The following is a 10,402-nucleotide window of genomic DNA, read 5'->3' as shown; positions in this document are numbered from 1 at the left end:
CGGAGAATTGATACCCTGTGGTTTCATCAAATCTTAAATACCAGTTGATCATAAGACACTCAATTATTGTATGTGGTACTAAGAAAAAAATAATGCATGCACAGAAATTTCTAAGATTTCTTCACATTCAGGAAATGATGATTTATATCATGTCTTGACCTCATCGCTGATTGCCTTTTCCACGATGCTGTCATTTGGGGCCCTAAAAGTATTTTTAAAAAACAAAACATAAAAGGATAAAAGTCCTTCCACTATTCTCTGAAATTTGTTTTCAGACTTCCTTTGCCTGGCTGGTCTGACAGGCAGCCGTGCACATGGTCCAGGGAAGGAGGACCCTCCCTGCATGTAGGTGCCCTCTTTGAGATTCCAGAAAGCACTTGGTTGCCACTTTGCAAGAACGTAAGGAATTACAGACATTCCTTTCATGACAAATCCTTGTTTCCATACTACCAAATTTGTGCCTCCTCTGTCTTTCTTTGGACTCTGTAACTTCTCGTTTTAATGCCAAATCATACTGTAATCCTTCTCAGAGACATTTTAAGCACCCATTAAACCATTAAACACATATGGTTGCGGCAATTCACAGAATGCAGCCGACGTGGCCGAGATAACAGGAGGTGTGAATGGGTTTGTGGGAGTCGACAGCAGTGGTGGCTTCCCCGGGAATGCTGCCTGGTCCTGCCTTGCCCAGCACACAGCGATGGGAAGATGCATTCCACTTTCTGCTTCACTGAAATTGGTGGTGGGGAGGGGTAGGTGCACAGAATGGGGTAGGTGCACGGGATGGCACGCAGGTAAGTGCATAGGATGGTGCCCAGGTAGGTGTGCGGAAAGGTGCACAGGTAGATGTGCAGGATGGTGCACGGGTAGCTGCGGGGTAGGTGTGCGGGTATGTGCGCAGGAAGGTGCGCGGGATGGTGCCCAAGTAGGTGCGCAGGATGGTGCACGGGGTGGTGCAAGGGATGCGCACCTAAGACATTGGGCAACACTCAGGGTTTCTCTTTGGAAGCCTATTGTTCCAGCCCCTTTGAAGCTGGGATTTGACATCCCCCTTCAAATTACCAGAGGCCCTTAATCATCTCCCAAAGAAAATGTCATGGAGGCAGATTTTAAAAAGATGGTTTCAAGTCAGTAGCAGCATTCCTCAGCGCTGGCTGCACGTTGGAGCCAACTGAGGAATTTTGAAAAACTACAAACAGGGGTGCCTGGGTGGCTCAGGTGGTTAAGTGTCTGTTTCGGCCCAGGTCATGATCCCAGAGCCCCGACTTGGAGCCCTTCATGAGGCTCCTTGCCCAGCAGAAAGCCTGCTTCTCCCTCTCCCTCTCCAGCTCCTCCTCCTTCTCTCTCTCTGTGTCAAATAGCTAAATAAATAAATAAGTAAAAATCTTAGAATAAAAAAAAAGAATACAAACAAACAAAAGATGCTAGCCCCAAACGCATTAAATCCGAGTCTCTAGGGATGGGGCCCTGGCACTAGGCACCAGATGATTTTGGAAAGGTCTCTAGGAGGCACCAGCGAGCCGGCCAGGAAGGAAACCACTGACAGGAACACAAGCAATCTCTTGGATTTCCAGAGAGCCAAGTCCTAGTGCATGTTACCCACGATGAAGAGCATGCATCTTCCTTGGAAACATCTGGATGTGGCAGCAGGTGGGCCAAGGGTTTATTGCATTTGGACCCCCCCGGTGTAGGCACCTTTCCCTCTCTCTTCTTTCTTTCTTCTTTCTTTTCTCTTTTGAATGCCAGGCTGGCAATCTGGCTGCACAGATCTATTTTAGCCCAGCCACACACTGAGCTTTTAAACCCTTCAAACTGTGTTAAACCGTGAACGCCCTATCATGCATAGAAAATAGACCTTCCAGGATTGTCTGAGCTCAGATCCTGACGGCAGATGTTTGGGCATTTGGGGGGTCCTCCCTGGCCCCTCCCTTGGTTGGGCTAGTCAGTTCTGCTCTATCTCCCCACCCCACCCCCACTCCGTTCTTGGAGATGTCTCCCCAGCCCTAGGCTCTGACGGCTACGGACATGAACAACAGCGCCTGAGACTCTGCAGGATTCCAGGGGCTCCACACAACCGCTAGTTAGCTGCAGACAGCACATGGCAGATCCAAAGGAGGGTACCTGAGCTCAGCGCCAGGGACCAGAGTGCTGAAAAATACTTATCATAGCCTCATAGCACTTTGTCTAGCACTTTCCTGGGGTGTGTTACATCTTGTAGTGGTGCCAATATTGGCAAATGTCTAGCAAGGCCTTGGGGTCTTCCATCATAAGAGGAGAGATCTTTCAAGGGCGCCTGGGTGGCTCAGTGGTTGAGGGTCTGCCTTTGGCTCAGGATGTGATCCTGGGGTCTTGGGATCAAGTTCCGCATCGGGCTCCCTGCAGGGAGCCTTCTTCTCCCCCTGCCTGTGTCTCTGCCTCTCTCTGTATCTCTCGTGAATAAATAAGTCTTAAAAAAAAAAAAGATGAGATATTTCTATCAGAAAGGAGATCTTTTTATAAAGATCCCACAGCCTTCTATTCCCACCCTTTTTGCACACTCTTTGGTTTGTTGGTTTCCTAAGCCTACAGACCCTGCATGATTAGGAAAGGGAAAGCAACCTGATTGGCAGGACTTCAGCTGGAGAGGGAGAGAGAGAATTTCACATGCAGAAACAGGGGAATTGTTTAAAATTTATTCTCCATGTGCCATCAATATATTTTCAAGGAAAATAGACGATAATGTGCTCATTTTTTAAACTTCCTTTGAGCTTTTGACGGAGGAGGTGCTGTTGGTGTCTCTGCATATTTTATTCAGATTTTGTCAGTATAATTTAGATAATGATCTGTTTAAGAGAATTAGATAATCCCACCACTTGAAGGTGATCCATTCCTGCGTCTCTTCACCAGGTCTCTGAACCATAGTGAGTTTTCTTTTCTCTTCATGGACTTAGGATACGTTTCTTTGTGTAACTTCCTTTTCACAGGGCGAAGACACTAGACATGGCTGTGCGTATCACAAACAGCAGAAAGAGGAATCTATGACCTGAAATCTCTTCTCTTTTTTCTTCTTCACACTTGGATAGCTTTTCTGAACAACCCATGGCATTCAGGGGAGACTATAGCTCATGGGAATGAAACAGAGAGAGATATGGTTTGTAATGAATTCTTAATCTAAGCCATGAGACGTAACGTTGTTTAAGTTAAAGAAGTCATGGCCGACCATATGTCGCTGCCACATATAGTACAATAGATATTATTATATAAGATTGAGCACATTGCCTAACCTCGTTAGGACTCAGTTTCCCTGTTTATGAAAGGAGATCTTTATACTATCTTCCTCAGAGGGTTTTGTGAAGATTAAAATGAATATCTAGGAAGAAGCTAATTAACTGATGAGTATTCAATTGAGCACATAATACCATGGTAGTTAGATGCTGTCGTCACTAACTCTGTTCTCCTGACGTGCTATAGGTAAGAACAAAGTACAAACAGCAGGTTTCTTCCATAACTTACAATTTATCTCCTCGACTTTTGTCTGGGATCTGAAACTCAGAGACCGAATTCAGAAAGCACAGTGAACCTGACTTTGAATCTGGATCAATTCCTGAGGTCAGGGAGAAAAGAATTCTTGTCCTCTCTAGGTCCTTCTTGCTGGGGTAAGAATCAAATTGACGTGAGACAGGTTCACAGGAGAAAATCCAATTTAACAGTGTACCTACTGGGAATCCACAGACATGGAAATTTCACAGTGAGGCAAAATGAGGCATAGATGCCATCCTGAACTAAGGAGAAGGGGGTAGGGGTCTGGGACTTCAAAGGGAAAGAATGCAATTCCCAGGAAAATGAAAAAGAAGCAAGCGTTTGGTAAACTGATGTTTGCTGGGCCACCCAGAAGCCACGGGACAAAGAGAGGGCCTTGATGGAACGGGCCTCGCGAGGTTCCTTCGGGCCACCCCACCTGCTTCCTACCATAATGCAGTTATCTGTGGTGAGTGCCCTCTTCCTGGAGCAGGTCCTCTACCTAAAGTCTTTTTAGGCAGTTGAGCGGGCAGGAAAGAGCTTTTCCAGAATCTGCTGGGTCTTGATTGCTTTTAACTCAAAATAATCTCTATGCCAAAGTGACCCATCTTGGGGAGGCCTGCCTTTGGCCTTACTCTATCTACGGGCGGATTTGATGCAGTCATCAGAGGATCCAGAGGCATTTGAGGCTCCCCTTCTGTGAGTTCACCAGAGCCCTCCTCCACATATTAATCTCCAGAACTCCCTCCTAGCAATGCACTGTACAGTTTCTGGTTTTCAAGCATTATTATTTTACATGCCAACTTTATAACATCCTGACAACATATCCGTGTTGACCAAGAAAGGATTCACTGAACCTTTACGCCTACAGGCATTTATTTTGGCAATTATAATTGCACTTCTGAAGACACAGACTTGGGTAAAAATCCTACTAATGGTCTAAGGGAGACAAGGGCAGAGGCTGAGTTACGTAGGCAAAAGGCTACAAAGGCAGGTCTCACTCAGGTCCTCTCTGCCAAATGGGGATCACAACTGAGTTAATTTGGATTGTTTGGGGCACTGCGCAAACAAGGGATGGAAACTTGTTGAGTCTCATGGGCTCCTTTCAAAGTGATGGGTGCTGCTGATCCAGAAGTCATGGTGAGGATGGAGTGAAGTCCAGGCTGAGGGCTTGCAGCTGACCAGAAGGTTTTTAAAAAGTTCATGGTTTCTCCGATGAGGATGTGCACAAATCCTCCTCCCTTATGGCCTCCTGACCCTTTTTTTTTTTTTTTAAAGATATTCTTAGCTAGGCTTGCTCGCTCCATCGTGATGTCTCCTTTCACATTAGCAACACCATTGTTACAGAGGAAAGAGCCCCAGAACCTGGGTGAGCTGCCCACCATCCCTCAGTGAGTGAGAAATTTAGGGATGAGACTAATTTTAACCCCCATGCTTTCTCCAGCACAAGCCATCACTGCTGTAACAAAGTCAAAACAGCCTTCTTCACCTCAAGGAGGCAGGCACACAGCTAAGAATCCCTAGATCAGTTTTTTTTCAATCTTGAAGTTATTGAGTGTTGCTATGGGGACACAGCCCCCTCGTAATATCCTTTTTGCTGTGTGGCTTAGGCAAAAAATAAAATCCACGAGTATTCCATTGCTTGACTTGGGCTTTCTCTTTCAACCTCTTCCCAGTTGTCACCTGTAGATATCCACCGGCCAGTGAATATCAACATAGACCGGCTTTGGGGTCTTGCCTCTTCTTTTCCTACTTGACATTTCTTGAAACTGACAATGAGCCTTACGGGGTTGGGGCGGGGAGCAGAAGGCTGGAGAAGCAAGTTGGGAGTGGAGTTAATAAATTCACTCAGGGGAGAAACTAGCTCGTAACTAAGAGCTTATATTTGATATCGAGCCAACTCTGCGTTCTCCTGAACAGCTAACGGTGTGACAACCTTCGGGGAGGAGCATCCCTTCTCTGTAGGCAACACATGTGGTTTTCCAGCGGCCTAATGCATCCCCGGCACGATGACATCTGTGTTCCTATTTAAAACTCAAGGGTATACCACCTTTTTCTATCTGAGCTGTTAGCTTTTAAAAATACTTAAAAACCAATCAGCAACTAAATTGCATCTGAAGAGCTATTTCAATTATAGAATGGAGGCAGTTCCTCAGCAACCAAAGTATTTAAGAGCCGCAAAAATTAATGTGCATTTTAATGCTGATTTTCAGAGTATAATACACTTTGTAATTCATTTAAATGTATTCTGTGTGTTCTATTCTGGCTTCAGGCACAGCAGCAGTCCTTGAGACATTATGAAACTACATTTTAAAAGTTGTTTTTTTTTTAAGAGAAAAGTATTTAAAATCTAAGAAAGATAAACTGAGTGAAAACATAATTGGTCAGAATCTGAATACAGATGAGGTCTCTTCCTTGAATAACACCACTTAAAAGCACTCCCGTAGAATGATCTGTACCCCTTAAACAGACAACCTGCCGTTTGGGTCAGATCTAATAAAAATCTCATCTAATTGCCTTTTCTCTTCTCCTCGGATTTTGGACACAGCCTTCGGACTTTCCAGCCACGCTCGTCATCGGAAGCTCCTGACTTGGCAGATAAATCCAGTAGAATTAGCGCCTCCACGGATGGTGTGTTTTAAAACTGAGTTAATCAAACATAAACGTTTTGCCCCAGAGCAATGGCAAGCAGTACATATGTCGGCAGCCCAAAGGAAGGAAAGTCAGCAAAGCAGACAGCTGCTTTTGCTCAGCGGTTGCCAACACCAAAGATGAAATGGATGTGCCAGGGGAGGATGGGAGCCCCCAGCACAGGGCAGGAGGTGCGACCTGGATGTGCCAGCCCGGGCCACCTTTCTGTGAGGTCTTCAACAAGAAACAAGGGGAAGGATAAATTGCAACCAGAGGACATTAGAGGCAGAAGAGCCCTGTGCCTCCCCTTGGGCACTCCCTTTATCCCTTCACCCAGCAAATGGGCTGGCATCGCCCAGAAAATGACTGCAGACGCCCGGAAAGAGCCACGCGCAGCCCACAACCCTGGCTCCCAGCTTCCTACCAGCCCACAGAGTGCATGGAAGTCATTTGTCTCTGCTTTGTTCTGCAGCCATCACAAAACAGAAAGAACACGTCCTTCCCTGGGACTTCCAGTGTGGGACAGGGTGGTTTCTGACTTTGCTGGGTCCCAGATTCTGGATTCTTGGGGTTTTCATTGGCTGGAGCTGCGTTATGATCAATGAGGTGCACAGACAGAGAGCGGTGACCTTCACCTGCCTTCCCCTGACTCCTCCTTCCTGAGGTTTGTACCCCTCCTTGTCCCTGAAGTCAGCACGGCTGCAAAGGGAACCAACCGTGCACCCAGCACAGAACCTCCTTCCCCAGCCCAGCCCGTGAGCCACCCTTTTCCGACCCATGCTGATGTCCCCTGGTGCCCGGCAGAGAAGACAAAAGCCATTTAACCAACATTTAATGAGCACTCACTGTAAATGCAGAGTTAGGGGGATAGGGAAATGAATGATGGGTGAGCCACAGCTTCACCCATCAAAGAGAACCAAGTCCAGTGGATTGGAACTATCTGGGGACTCCATGTCTCTCACCTAAAAATAAACATTCCCTCAAGCTTTAGGAAGAGTGGTTACGGGGTTCAGTCGAACTCAAGAGCCGAAGTTAGCACTGTAAGTTTGGAATATGGGATGAGCATAGATCTCCCGACCAGGTCTCCAAAAGTAGGAAACCAATCATTGGGGATCTAAAGAAATCTCGGGCTAGCTCAGCCTGGCTCATGGGCTGGTCTGGGAGTCTGCTTTTCTGAGCTCTGGGTTCCCTATAAGATACCTCTGCCAGGGAACCAGACTCTACAGTTTGCACACTGAGCCATTACAACCCTAGAGCCCTCGCCCCGGGCCCCAGCGGGTCCCCCATCCCCAGGCATACCTAATACGCAAGTCCTGACACAGCCCCAGTGCCTCCTGCCCAGAGAGCTCCATCTCCAGGCTTTCTCTTAGGAAGCCTTTGGGCCTGCTTCTGAGCCGTCCACAGTGGCGGCTTTCATCCCAATACCCACTGCTATTCCTGACTGAGCTGGGAAACAGAGAGAGCTATTTATAAGCATTCTGGTGGCAATTTCCACAACGAGGAGGTGAGGCTGGTTTCTGATTTATGCCTTTCTAGCCAGCTGTCCCTTGTCATTTTACACATGCTGGCATGACATTTCCCTCCAGCCAATTTAATCCCGAAAAGTTTTGTTTCTTTCACACGTGAATAGAAAGTAAGCCTTTGACTTGAATCATCCCTCGCCCCTCGTAGAACTGTAATTTCACGGGTTCCATCTAATTTGTACACGGGTGTCTCGCTGAGCTGCGGGAAGAGGACGTGAACTCTCTTTAGGAAGGTTTGTACGGCTCACGACGGGGAGCTTCTTTCGCGGGGTGGGTGGGAGAATGAAATTAAGAATTTGGGGAGTAACTGGGATCTGAGTGATTTTTCTTTTTTAAATAAGTGTTCCTTCTCCACATATTTCTGAAAGCTAAAAATACAGCGAAAGCATGTACTCACAGCTAGTGGAAAGCTAAGCAGATTGAGAACTAGACAAGGAGGAGATAACATCCAATAATCTAAATGTCTCAAGTCAGTGGGGTGATAGATAGCAAGTAAACCCACCATGTGAAACAGTCACCTGTAGATGAAAATCTGAATCATGGAATGGACGGACAGGTGTGCGGACAAGGGATGGACATGATCCTGGGCCTTCAGAAACTTGAATGGTTGTAAATCATAACAAATCTCCAAGGCTCTCTGGAGATTCAATACAGCCAGAGCTTTGGCTTCAGCAGAGGCACTGAGTGCCAACTACCCCTTGCTTGGCGGTCCACTCTGGTGTGGCTCTGCACACGTTCCTGTTCACACTGCCCTGCTGGCGGTGTGGGGCTGGGGAGCTTTGAGGACGTGAAATCATATGTCATGAAATGAGTGAGGAGATAAATATGAAAGATACTCTAACTGTGAAATCCTTCGAGTTATTTGAAATAAACCTGCCACTGACACAACAGAAACAATATTTTAATTTCAAGGGGCGCCTGGGGGGCTCAGTCGGTGAAACGCCTGCCTTCAGCTCAGGTCATGATCTCAGGGTCCTGGGATCGAGCCCTCCATCTGGTTCCCTGCTCAGCAGAGAGTCTGCTTCTCCCTTTCCCTTGCCCCTCCCCTTTGCTTGTGTTCATCCTCTCTCTCTTTTTCTCTCTCTCTCAAATGAATAAATAAAAATCTTTAAAAATTTTAATTTCAGACCTGAAGGTGGGACAGACTGAGGACCAGGGTCTCAGTCCCAGAATAAAATACTACCCACATCTCCACCTTTTAAGTGTGTTCAACCAGTACTCATTGAATAGATGGGCCAATGGATTAATTGGGTGAGGTCTGAGCGAGAGATTCAAAATGATATTTTGAACTTTCCAGAGAATGGAAGTATTTAAATAGGATTCAACAGTACCCAAGATGGCAGGGACAAAATTTCTTTATTAAAGGAAGTGCTAAGAGGACCCAGATGGTTCTCACGTTTTCTTTGTATTCTCAGTTATTAAGATGGAATTAGGAGCCAGGTAAAACAACAGCCGCCACAAAACGTGAAAAGCCCGAAAGAGTCACAAAAGTCATCATGAAGCTCGGCAGCACCTCCCAAAACACTGGGAAATTAGCACTTTTAAATCACAACATAAAAAAAAAAATCACAGCCTATTTCAAGGACACAGAAAAGCATAGAGAATAAACTCTGTTAAATGGAACATTTAAACAAAGCATCAAACCCCTGCTTTCCCTTTCCTGATCCTAATAGGTCTTCCTTTCAAGAAATAACCACTCTGATGAAATTGATGTTAATCATCCTAGGAATTTTTTTAATTGAATCTACTTGCCAGTGTGTGTATCCATAAATGATGCATTGTTTTGCATCTTTCTTACCTTTTTAATAAACACTGCTGTATACCGCACCTATCTTTCCCTAACTTGTTTTTCATACTTGTGTTTGGGGGATTTATCCCATGTTGATTTATGTAGCTCAAGGTAATTTATTTTTACTGATGTAGAGCATTTATTATACTTTATGAATATGCCATGATTTACATCTCCATTTCCCTGGTGCTGTGTATTTCAGTCACTTTTCATGTATTTATTTATTTCCATGTTCCCTAACAAGGCTTCCCTGGACATTTCTTTTGGTGTTTCTTTGAGTGGTCAAGCAAGAGTAGCCCCAGGACAGTGCTTCTCAACCCTCTCCGCACATTAGAGAACTTTTTTTTTTAAAGATTTTATTTATTTATTCATGAAAGAGACAGAGAGAGGCAGAGACACAGGCAGAGAGAGACACAGGTTCCCTGCAGGGAGGCCAATTAGGGACTCGATCCCAGAAGCCCGAGATCACGCCCTGAGCCAAAGGGAGATGCTCAAACGCTGAGCCACCCAGGTGTCCCACATTAGAGAACTTTAAGAAAAATACTGTCCCTTCAGCCCTACATCCAAAGTCCTGACTTAATTGGTCTAGGGAATTTTTATATTCTAGTGATAGAAAAGAAAGAAAATAAACAAAGGTATAGATTTGAAAATATTGAGTAGCGATACAAAATAGAAGGAAAATGAAACAGGGTAATCCTACAGAGCCTGGATCCAGTCACTATCCCATGGAAGTGACTCTGAAGTTGAGACAAGGGACCCAGGGGTCACCATGTGAAGACTGAAGAGAAGGAGCATGCCTGCTGGTGGAGTGGATGGATGGACAGCTGGAGGAGGCTTCTCATGTTGAGAAGGAAAGTTGGTACATCTGACAACCTGCTCCTGACACTCTTGGGGCCTAGGGCAGGTGCACCGATGCAGGCATGTGTACCACATGCCTAAATATTCAAAAGTCATAATTCAA

The 10,402-nt window shown here is 45.7% G+C and overlaps 1 long non-coding RNA gene across 1 annotated transcript; it reads left to right on the top strand.

Moving 5' to 3' along the window:
• Positions 1-1,564: 1,564 nt before the first annotated feature.
• Positions 1,565-9,479, top strand: LOC140597925 (uncharacterized). The gene is made up of 2 exons (XR_011999967.1): positions 1,565-1,650; positions 6,047-9,479. It is a non-coding gene; the product is annotated as an uncharacterized lncRNA (long non-coding RNA).
• Positions 9,480-10,402: the final 923 nt, after the last annotated feature.

This window comes from Vulpes vulpes, chromosome 2 (genome assembly GCF_048418805.1).
Source record: "Vulpes vulpes isolate BD-2025 chromosome 2, VulVul3, whole genome shotgun sequence".
NCBI lineage: Eukaryota > Metazoa > Chordata > Mammalia > Carnivora > Canidae > Vulpes > Vulpes vulpes.
This window is presented reverse-complemented; position numbering and strand designations above follow the sequence as displayed.